The 12367-nt window shown below is 32.4% G+C and overlaps 1 pseudogene; it reads left to right on the top strand.

The window, feature by feature from the left end:
* Positions 1-9584: 9584 nt before the first annotated feature.
* LOC109339474 lies at positions 9585-10804 on the top strand (annotated as a pseudogene).
* The last annotated feature ends 1563 nt before the right edge of the window (positions 10805-12367 follow it).

The raw sequence follows: 12367 nt of genomic DNA, 5'->3' as shown, positions 1-12367 counted from the left end.
CTAACTACTTAAAGAGACATGTGATTAATGTGTGAAAATACATAACATTAAGCTTACTTGTATCACAAGTAAAAACAGAGTAGCCAACACAACTATACTTGTTCTGTTTGTTGGCACATGTTGATGCTTATCCTTGACCGAGGGAGGAGCAGCCTGGTATATGACTCTGATCGAGGTCCTTGGCATCTCAAGGTAAGAGGAACTGATTGAGCAGGAATAGGCTTGATCTTGATTGAAGCCTGACTCAATCTTGATTGAAGCCTGACTCAATCATGGATGAGTCACGAGCTACCATAGGCGCATCAGGACACAAGTGTGGGGCATTATGCCAGGAGCTTAGTGCACTTGTTACTTGTCCTATCTTTGGTATGGGATGAGCTTCAATGTGAAGGCCAATAGCATCATCATAGTGTGTGATAACAACAACATGTTGTGCGACAACACTTTGGATTTTGTTGGTGTTAACCTTGGGCAAATTGCTTAGAACAAAATTAACAATGTTAGTATGAGATGAGTTATTGTGATCATTATTTAATTTTGATACCCCCCAAAAGTTGGGGCACATATGTCTATGAGACCTAACTTGGAGTGTATATTCTTATATATGTTTGGTTCCAAAGCTTTAGTTAAAATATCAACAAGTTGTAAATGCGTAGGGACAAGGAGTGATTTGATCAAACCTTGGCTGTACTTTTCCCTTATGGTGTGGCAATTTATTTCAATGTGCTTTGTTCTTTCATGAAAAAATAGGATTAAAAGCAATGTATATAGCAGATTGATTATCACAATAGAGTAAAGTAGGCATAGAATAATCAAGTTGTAAATCTTCTAACAAGTAGTTAAGTCAAGTTAGCTCACAAGTGGTTAATGTCATGACCCTATTCTCAGCCTCACAAGAACTTCTGGACACAGTTCTTTGTTTCTTAGATTTCCATGAAATCAAAGAATCTCATAAGTAAACAAAGTAACCACTCAGATCTTCTAGTATCTGGGCATGAGGCCCAACCACTATCACTATAAGTTTTCAATTGGATGGCAGAGTGAACATGGAAGAATAATCCAAGAGCAGGGCATCCCTTTAGGTATCTTAGAATTTTCAAGGTTGTGTTATGATGTAGAGTAGTGGGGCATGCCATAAATTGAGCCAATTGATTGACACTAAAGGTTATGTCTGGTCTAGTGTTAGTCAGGTAAATTAGTCTTCCAATTAGTCTCCTATAGGCAGAGTGATCAGTGTATGGTTCACTGTTTTGTTGGAATAGGTGGGTTGCAGGGGTCATAGGTGTAGTAGAGGGTTTGCATCCAATCATGCCTACATCAGAGATAATCTCTAATGCATATCTTCTTTGATTCATAGAAATTCCATCCTTACATCTTGCAATCTCAAAACCGAGGAAGTACTTTAGGTCTCCTAAGTCTTTAGTCTTGAAAGTTTTGTCTAAGATATGCTTGAGATGATTAATCTCAACAACATTGTTACCAGTAAGGATGATATCATCCACATAGACTATGACAACAGTAATTAGATGTTTAGAGGTCCATTTGATGAACAGAAAATGGTTTCCTCTTGATTTATGATAACCATGTTTAATGAGGAAGCTTGAGAGCTTGGAAAACCATTGCATGTTGGCCTGCTTGAGGCCATATATGGAGTTTTGAAGCTTGCAGATTTTGTTAGCTTGAGTGCTACAAAGACCAGGAGGTGTAGTCATATAAACTTTCTCAAAGAAGTCTTCATGTAAGAAGACATTGTTAACATCCAATTTTTTAAGGTGCCAATTAAGTATGGAGGCAAGAGCTAAGACTAATCTTACAGTGGAGATCTTAGCTACTGGTGAAAAAGTTTCTAAGTAGTCTACCCCTTCAGTTTATGTGTACCCTTTGGCAACTAACCTAGCCTTATACCTTTCAGTACTTCCATTAGCTTTATACTTGACTTTAAAGACCCATTTGCACCATATAGCAGATTTATCATTAGGTAGGTTGGTAATAATCCAGGTATTATTCTGTTGTAAGGAAGCTAATTCTTTATCAATGGCTTCCTGCCAATGAGAGAACTTAATGACTTGAGAATAATTCTTTGGTTCTATGTTTGTGGTTATGGAAAGGGTTCTGGATTTATAGGTATGAGAAAGCATGTCATATTTTAGATAGGTGGATAATGAATATTTGGTACTTGGGGTAGGTATGCTGGTTTTATTGAGAAGGGCACAATGGTAATCTTGAAGATAAGTAGAGCCCTTGGTGATCCTATTTTTTTTCTTAAGTTGTGATCTTCATAATTTTCATTGGTGTCTAATGGCTCATGTCCTCTATCTATCAGATGATTCATTTGAGTGTTGTTTTCATGAATGACTCATGTATTATTTGGCTCATAGGGAACAATTTCATCAAAGATCATAGGATTGTGTGAGCAATTATCATGTAATGTTCTATATGTGTCTTAGTTAGATAAGTCTGTAGGTGTGTAAGGAAAAATGTTCTCATAGAATATCACATTTCTACTAACTTCTATTCCCTTAGTGAGTAGATTAAGGACAATGTATCCCTTTACCCCTTCTTTAAAACCTAAAAATAGGCATATGTTGGATCTACGATCAAGTTTATCTCTAGAATGATTGTGTGTACTAACATAACACATGCACCCAAAGACTTTGAGAGAATGTAAATTAGGTTGGCTTCCCATTAAGATCTCATAAGGAGTCTTTTTCTCAAGAACAAAGGTAGGCATAATATTGATTAGGTGCACATAATGTTTTATAGCAAATGACCAATATGTTTTAGGTAACTTACTTTGGATCAATAGAGCTCTTACTACATTCAAAAGGTGTTGGTGTTTCCTTTCTACTACTCCATTTTGTTGAGGAGTATAAGTGCATGTGGTTTGGTGTAGGATCCCTTTACTACTATAGAAGGTACTCATAGTGAATTCAGGCCCATTATCACTCCTGATAATCTTGACCTTAAGGTTGAATTGGGTTTCTATCATTAGGACAAAATCTTGTAAGTTCTTTGAGGTTCCAGCTTTGGATTTCATCAAATAAACCCAAGTATATCTACTATGATCATCTACTATGGATAGAAAATATTTAAAGCCTTGGATGGAGGTTGTAGAGAAGGGACCCCATATATCTACATGTATTAGCTCTAAATTATGTAAAGAATGAGTAGTACTTATAGGAAAGGGTAACTTCTTCTATTTGGCTTGCTGGCAAACATTACAAGTGTGATCTTTATAGAATTCAAGAGAAGGAAATAGGTTATTTATGTCATTCATACAATTATGTGATGCATGTCCTAATCTAAAGTGACAAATGTTTGAATCAGTAATAGATGCAGAAAATTTTATATGTTGTGAATGTTTAGGAGCTTTTAACATGTATAGTCCATGGATTAATCTAGCTAAACCAATCGTCATCAAAGACTTCCTCTCCTGAATATTACAACAATTAGCATCAAAGGATGTCACACATTTACACATTAATGCCAGTTTGGATATAGAAATCAAATTGTAAGAAAATCTTGGCAAATACAAGACATTATGGATTATAAGATTTGGGAGAAGTGTTATTGTCCCAGAGGTTTTTGCTATCACTTCATTGCCATTGGGCAATTTTACCCTGGTTGATTTTATTTCTTTGTATGCTGAAAAATTTGTTAAAGTGGAGCTTATGTGGTCTGTTGCACCACTGTCCATAATCCAAGTATTGAAAAAATCTATAGTTGTAGGCATACTTGTTGCGTCTTTCACATGATTAGCCGAAGTGGCTGTTAATACATTGCTTGTTTTGATTGTTAGTTCATCTTCATTTCCTTTGCAAGCTCCTCCATTGGATTGTTGTAGCATACTAACTAATCCTTCGTATTGTTCTTTAGTCAGTCCATAAACTGTGTTGTTCTGATCCTTCTGCTTTTCTGAAGTATGAACTTGATTATCTATTCTTGAACCTGCTATTGAATGTACTTGTTCATTCTTGCCAAAACTGGCTGGAAAACAATGCAATTTATAACATGTTTCCAATGTATGCCCATTCCTCTTGTAGTGTGTGCAATACTTTCCATAGCCAATATTCTTGTTCCATGAGCCTCTTCCTGATGTATTTGAATTGCGTCTGCCTGGATTAATTGGCACAAAAGATCTTTCAGATCCTTGACCCCTGCTAGAAAAATTCCCATTTCTCCAACTATTTGAGACAGTCAGGGCCTTGGAATCAACCTCCTGCCCATAAATTTGTCTCTCTTGTTGGATGATGAGGGCAAATACTTTGCTCCTTCTTGGCATAGGGTCCATGATTAGTATTTGTGACCTAACTCCAGCATATGAGTCATTGAGGCCTTTAAGGAACACTATCACCGTATCTTCCACTCTATGCTTCTTGACATCAATAATTACATCTCCACAGCATGGTACCTCACATCTACACTTTAGCATGAGCCTGAAATTATCAAGCTCATCCCAAAGTGTTTTTAGTTCTTTGAAATAGTTAGATACGTTGAGGTCCCCTTGTCTAAAATTGGTGATTGTTCCTTGTAACTCTCCTATCTTGTATAAATTCCCTTGAGAAAATATTTCATTTAACTCATCCCATATTTCCTATGCCTTATCAATCCAAATCACACTTTGGGCTATTGAGAGTGTTACTGACCTTGTTATCCAAGAAATTACTATATTATTAGCCCTCTCCCATGCCTTGTACATAGGATCAGATTTGGAAGGCATTTTGATGCTGCCATCGAAAAAGGGTAGTTTCTTCTTTGTTATGAGACTCATTCTCATTACTCTTTCCCATTGATGGTAATTTTCTCCATTCAGAAGAGGTGAGAAAAGTGCACTAGCTGGATTTTCTGATGGATGCACATGGTAAGGAGAATCTGGATCTTGTGTTGGATTCATGGTTGGATGATTGATGGTTGGGTTGGAATTATATATTTCCATTATAACAAAGACTTCCTTTTTCAATATAAACTTTCTACTTATCTTGGACCCAAGAAAACCGAAAAGACCAATTAACAATGACAATAAAAGAGATCATTTTTTTAATTCCAACTTTCTTCTTATATTTAAAAATGTATTTGTTCTTTCTAAATTATGGATCTTTTAAATTAAAGGTCCATGTAAATGCATTTATTTTGATTTTATTCTCTCGTTAATTGATATTGTGATTTTATTTTAGATTTGGTCCAAATAAATTATTAACAATTTGGATTTGGTGTCTCAAATAGCTTCAAGTTTTAAATTGGGTGATTAGAATATATTTGAGTGAAATAAAATTAAAAGACTCCCAATAAAAACATATTTTAATCACATCTTTATACATTAACATAACTTACTCATGAAATATGGTAAAAATGTGAAACAAATGAGATAAAATGGTAAACCATGACGAAAGAATTAGATAAAAAGTGGAGAACAAACAAATAAGATAACGTTACTATTATTGGTGAAAGTAAATGATAGATTTAGATAATTTAATTTATTGTACGAGAATAATAATATTAAGTTGTAGTGATTGAAATGGCTTAAGTTGTTATAAGAAAAGTTGTTAAATTCTAATCTTGAAAAATTTCTCAAAGAGAAAGATTGAAAAACCAAAAAGATGATAAGAAAGGAATTATGCATTTCTTTATTGATTGATGAATTGATCATTATAACAAAGAGGATACTCCTTATTTATATGAAGGAGAATGCGCAAAACAGAAATAACTAACTAACTACTTAAAGAGACACATGATTAATGTGTGAAAATACATAGCATTAAGCTTGCTTGTATCGCAAGTAAAAATAGAGTAACTAACACAACTATGCTTGTTCTACTTGTTGGCACATGTTAATGTTTATCCTTGACTGGGGGAGCAACAACCTGGTATATGACTCTGACCGAGGTCCTTGACATCTCAAGGTGAAAGGAACTGATTGAGCAGGAATAGGCTTGATCTTGATTGAAGCCTGACTCAATCATGGATGAGTCACGAGCTACCATAGACGCATCAGGACACAAGTGTGGTGTATTTTGCCAGGAGCTTGATGCACTTGTTACCTGTCATGTCTTTGGTCTAGGATGAGCTTCAATGTGAAGGCCAATAGCATCATCATGGTGTGTGATAACAACAACATGTTGTGTGGCAACACTTTGCATTTTGTTGGTGTTATCCTTGGGCAAATTGCTTAGAACAAAATTAAGAATGTTAGTATGAGAGGAGTTATTGTGATCATTATTAGTATGAGGGGAGTTATTGTCATTATTATTTAATTTTGATATATACAATTATCTTCATTACATTGCGTAGGTAGCAGTTTAAAACTGAATGTAGATCTTCTTTAGTATTGGGTAAAGATTATGACACATTCCAATAATAAATTTTAGCATTCTAGATTTTAAATTAGTTTTAAATAAAATAATTTTTTTAAATTTGAAAACTATATTTATCACATATTCCTGTATTGGACTAGTATTATAGAGTATCTCATCCTTTTAAAACCCCATCTCCCCCTCCACACTTCTAATTATAAATAATAGAGTTTAATGGAGAACACGAAGATATAGATATAAAAGTAAAAAAAAACTACTGAAAAAATAAGCATTTATTGCAATTTTAGATTTTCAAGGTGTTATAGACTTTCATTTTCAATAAAAACTTCTTACGTATTCTCATCCCAAAAAAATAAGAATAAGTGGTTAAGAATGTCAACAAATGAGATAAACTTTTAAATAAAAGTTTTTTTTTACTTAGACTTAAATATGGTTTTAATCGTTAAAAATATCCAAATTGATTAAGGACGAAACCTATAAATAGATAAGAAATCCAATTTGAACACTTCCTCGTGATAGACCTAAACAAAAAGCCAAGGATATAAATCAAAGTAGATAAATTTAATTGATAAAATAAACATTAATTAGGGTTTTATATTTCCAATGTAATAGAGACTTTCTTTTAAATTCAATGACAACAAAAAACCAAAAAGAGAGGTTAACAATGACAACAGAAGAGATCATTCTTTAAATTTAAACTTTCTTTTTATATTTAAATATGTCTTTAGTCTTTCTAAATTATGTATCTTTTAAATTAAAGGTCCTTGTAATGCATTTTTTATTTTATTCTGTTTTTAGTTGATATTGTGCTTTTATTTTGGATTTGGTCCAAATAACTAATTAACTATTCGAAGTTGGTGTATGAAATGGCTTCAAGTTTTACACTGGGTGATTAGAACATATTTGAATGAACTATGCTGGTTATAAGTATCACTTTTGTGGAATTTTATGTTTCATTATAAGTATTGTTTTCAAAATTAAAGATAACATTAACTACTCTTTTATCAACTATACAATTATCTTCATTATATTGTGCAGGTAGCATGAAATGCGTTCAAAACTAAATCTAGACCCTCTACAATATTAGGTAAAGAGACATGCCCTATAAAAAAAAATTAACCTTCTAAATTTTAAATAAAATTATTTTAAAAAATTTGGAAGCTGTATACTAAAGACCGATATATTCACTCCGTCCTATAAAGATAATAAAATTTGCGAAAAACATCACCACAAGATAAAAGTTTTGATAATGAATATAAATGATTGGAAGTTACATACCATGGTGCATGATTGAGTAATTAGTGAAAGAGAAAAACTTGCATAGAGACAAACGCAACACATCATATTTAAAGAAATCCAATTATACACTGCCAAATTATTATATTGTGGGTCCCATTTTATTAATTTAGATTTTTTTTATTTTCTCTTTCCCTTTCCCCCTTCCTCTCCCCTCAATGGCAACCCACTGGCCACCACCATCTACACCATTCTTCCTTGTTCTTCCCTTTTCATTCCGAAAAAACAAAACTAATGTTTCCCTTTTCACTGATTAATTTTTACTTTTTGGGTTGCTTTTCAATTTGCTAAAATAATTTAAGATTTTTTGTTATTGGGAACTCAAGAAACAGAGTGATGACACAAAAGTTACGTTGAAGAGCTCCAAAACCTGCCTATTTTTATGAGAAGTTCATTTTTACCATTAATAGATATAAAAGGGGAGAAAGGGAATAAAGGGGAGAAAGGAGAAGAATGGTGTAGATGGCCGGCGGGTTGCCATTGAGGGGGAGAGGAAGAGGGAAAGGGAAAGAGAAAAGAAAAAAAATCTAAATTAATAAAATGAGACCCACGATATAATGATTTGGCAGTGTATAATTGGATGTCTTTAAATATGATGTGTTGCGTTTGTCTCTTAGTGAAATATGTGTTAAACTATTATCTTGATAAGTGATTGATTTGTTCCACAATATATTAAAAGCATATTCACTTACTTCTTTTAACTTTTCTAAAGTTTACTATCTTCTTGGGAAGAAGAGAGTATTAATTTTAACACAAGTTTTTCTTTTATTACATTTAGACACATGTTAACAACAAGATCCTTTCGAATATAGGAGCACAACAACAATAGTAAATTTTTCTTAATAACAATAAAGAGTGAGACAATATATATTTTAACTTGAATTGGTTTCACTGGAGATGTCATTGTTTGAATATAAAAGCTTCTATGAAAAGGGAAATACATTATCTAAGTGTGGTTTGAACTATTGATTTATATAATTGGTGGTAATTAATTTGGTTTGCAACAAAACCTAAAAATTTATAACTATTACAATTTGAGCACTTTTAATTATAAATAATAGAGCTCAACGGAGAACCTGAGGATATAAATGTGAAAGTAAATAAAAACTACTGGAAAAAAAAAAAGCATTTGTTGCAGTTTTAGATTTCCAAGGTCTTACCAACTTTTATTTTCAATGAAAACTTTTTACTTATTCTCATCCCAAAAAACTCAAAAGAAAAAATAATAAGGAAATGGTTAATAATGACAACAAATGAGATAAACTTTTGAATTAAATTTTTTTTTTACTTAGACTTAAATATGGTTTTAGTCTATTTACGTAGTTGAAAGTAACCAAATTGATTTACGATGAAATGTATAAATTGATAACCAATCCAATTTGAAAATTTCCTCATGATAGACCTCAACAAAAAAAACCCACGGATATAAATTGAAATTAAATAAATTTAATAGATAAAATAAGTGTCCACTACAGTTTTATAATTCCAATGTAATAGAGACTTTCTTTTTCAATAAAATGTTTCTACTTATCCCGGACCCAAGAAAACCAAAAAGAGTGGTTGACAATGATAAGAAAAGAGATCATTTTTTTAATTCAAACATTCTTCTTATATTTAAGTATGTCTTTAATCCTTATAAATTGTGGATCTTTTAAATTAAAAGTCCTTGTAAATGCATTTATTCTGATTTTATTCTCTATTGTTAATTGATATTGTGGTTTTATTTTAGGTTTGATCCAAATAACTTAATAACAATTTGGATTTGGTGTCTGAAATGGCTTCAAGTTATTTTATATTTACCTCATATTCCAGTACTTAACTAGTATAATAGACTATCCCATCCTTTTAAAATCTCATCTCCCCTTCCACACTTATTATCAATCACCAAATCCCAAGCCCATTCTCCTCATTCCCAAACATCACACAACATCCTTTTGGAAACTAACACACATATCTTTGTTTTCTCAAAGTGCCAAAATGCCTCATATCTTGTCTAATTTCTCAAACTCCGTGAAGCTCAAGTATGTGAAACTTGGTTACCAATACCTTGTGAACCACATTATCACCCTCACACTCATTCTCCCCATAGTTGCAATCTTCATAGAGGTGATAAGTGTAGGCCCTTATGAAATCCTCAACCTTTTGAACTCCCTTGACTTTGACCTTGTCTCAATCATATGCCCTTCCATCCCCATAATCCTCATAACCATTCTCTATTTCATGCAAAAGCAACCCACAATCTACCTTGTAGATTATGCATGCTTCAAGTTACCAATCACATGTCAATTCCCTTTTGCCACCTTCATGGAACACTCAAAGATCATCCTAAAGAACAACCTTAAAAATGTCGAATTCCAAATGAGAATTCTTGAACAACCTGGCCTTGTTGAAGAAAATTCTTTACCTCATGAAATCCATTACATCCCCCCAAAACCAACAATGGAAGCTGCAATAAGTGAAGTTGAGCTTGTTATTTTTTCAACCATGGATTCATTGTTAAACTAAACAGGTCTTAAACCTTCTGATATATACATTCTTATAATTAATTGCAATCTCTTCTGTCCAACACTTTCTTTGTCCATAATGGTTATTAATAAATACAAACTTAGGAGTAACATTAAGAGCTTTAACCTATATGGAATGGGTTACAGCGTAGGTCTAATTTCTATAGACCTTGCTTGCATCTTCTTTAGTTTCATCAATACTCAAATGCAGTTGTTCTTCCAAATTCCTTATTCAGAATGGGAGGTGTTGTCATTCTCTTATCAAACCGTATATCAGACCATGCAAGAGCAAAGTCTACATTATACCATATTGTTAGAACACCCAAAGGTGATGATGACAAAGCATATTGTTCTGTTTTTGAAGAAGAAGACAAAGAAGGGAAAATAGGCATTCAATTGTCTAAATATCTCATGGCTATAGCAAGTGAAGTACTTAAATCAAACATAAGAACAATTGGTCCACTTTTTCTACCAAATTCAGAACAGTTAGGTTTCATTGTAACACTATTAGCAAGGAAATATTTAAACCCTAAATGGACACCATACATCCTAGATTTCAAACAAGCTTTTGAGCATTTCAACATCCATGTTGGTGATCGTGCTGTGATTGATGAGTTGTAGAAGAATCTTCAGCTTTCAACTAAGGATGTTGGTGAGGTCCAAGCTCAAGTAAAAAAAGGAAGGAAAAAATAATGCTCTACTAGGATTTTGACCTCCAACTTTTTTGGAGATTCCGATCCAAAGTTTTTGGAGCCACAAAACCATGAACATCGAATTTATACCTTGGAGTTTCCTTGATGGAACTGACAAATCTGTTGCGAAAGAAACAAATGTGATAAAGCCTACTCTTCCAAAGTAAACATTTGCTCAAGTCTTAGGACAAACTTGTGATATTGCTTCTTCTCAACTCCCTCAACCTTGCATAAAGGGATATTTTATAACTATAAAAATTCCAGAAGCAAAGTACCAAGCTGGATTGCAAAGGTGTAAGTCACATCTTCATGGTCGAATCATTTTGGCTAAGGGCAATAGCCTTTTGAAGTTTCTGGATCTGAAAGCTAAACTAACCTCATTATGGAACATGGTAGAAATGTGGAATATGTTATCTTTAGGTAAGGGATTCTATTATTTTTCCTTCTCCTTGTTGGAAGATATGATATTGGTTTGCTTCATTGGCTTGTGGAGTCTTAAACTTGGTTTTCTTAGGTTGTCCATATGGACTCCAGATTTCAATCCCAACCTTCAAAAGCAAACTCATTTTCAATGCTAGATTAGGATTCTTGGTCTACCTCAAGAATATTGGAGTCCAAAAATAATCTTCTCCATTGTTGGGGGTATTGGAACCCCAATCTCCTTGGTTGGTGCAACAAGTAATATAACCTTTGGCCATTTTGCAGAAGTGTTGGTGGAGGTTTTCAATATAACAAAGACTTTCATTTTCGAAAAAAACTTTCTAATTATTATCAACTCAAGAAAACCGAAAAGAGTAGTTAACAATGATAATAAAATAGAGATATTTTTAATATATACTTTCTTCTTATATTTAGATATGTTTTTTGTCCTTCTAAATTATGAATCTTTTAAATTTAAGGTCATTGTAAATGTGTTTATTTATAATTTGGATTTGTATGTGGATTGGCTTAAGGTTTTAGATTGAGTCATTAATTATAATGTATTTGAGTGAAGTAAATTTAAAAGACCAACTTTATAAGGACTAAAAATATATTTAAATCATATCCTTATATATTCTTATCATTAGGAGACATATAACTCACTCATAAAAAGTAGTGAATATATCAAACAAATGAGATTAAGGTGGTAAACAATGACGAAAGAATTAAATAAAAAGTGGAGATCAAACAAATAAGATAATGGTACTGAAAGTTAATGATAGATATAGATAATTTAATTTATTGTAAGAAAATAATAATATTAAGTTATAGTTATAGAAATAGTTTAATTTGTGAAAATTAATAGTAACCAAATTGATTTACAATGAAACCTATGAATTGATAATCAATCCAATTTGAATATTTCAATATGATGAACTTAACAAAAAATCCCAAAAAATAAATGCGCAATTAAATAAAATTAATTGCAAAAATAAGCAATTTTATGCAGTTTTATATTTTCAATATAACAAAGATTTTCATTTTCGATAAAATTCTACTTATCGTCAAACGACAAGAAATGAGATAAATTTTTGAATAAAAGGTTTTTACTTCGACTTAAATATGGCTTTAGTCTTATTTATGT

The sequence above is a fragment of the Lupinus angustifolius genome, unplaced genomic scaffold (assembly GCF_001865875.1).
Source record: "Lupinus angustifolius cultivar Tanjil unplaced genomic scaffold, LupAngTanjil_v1.0 Scaffold_77_11, whole genome shotgun sequence".
Classification (NCBI taxonomy): domain Eukaryota; kingdom Viridiplantae; phylum Streptophyta; class Magnoliopsida; order Fabales; family Fabaceae; genus Lupinus; species Lupinus angustifolius.
This window is presented reverse-complemented; position numbering and strand designations above follow the sequence as displayed.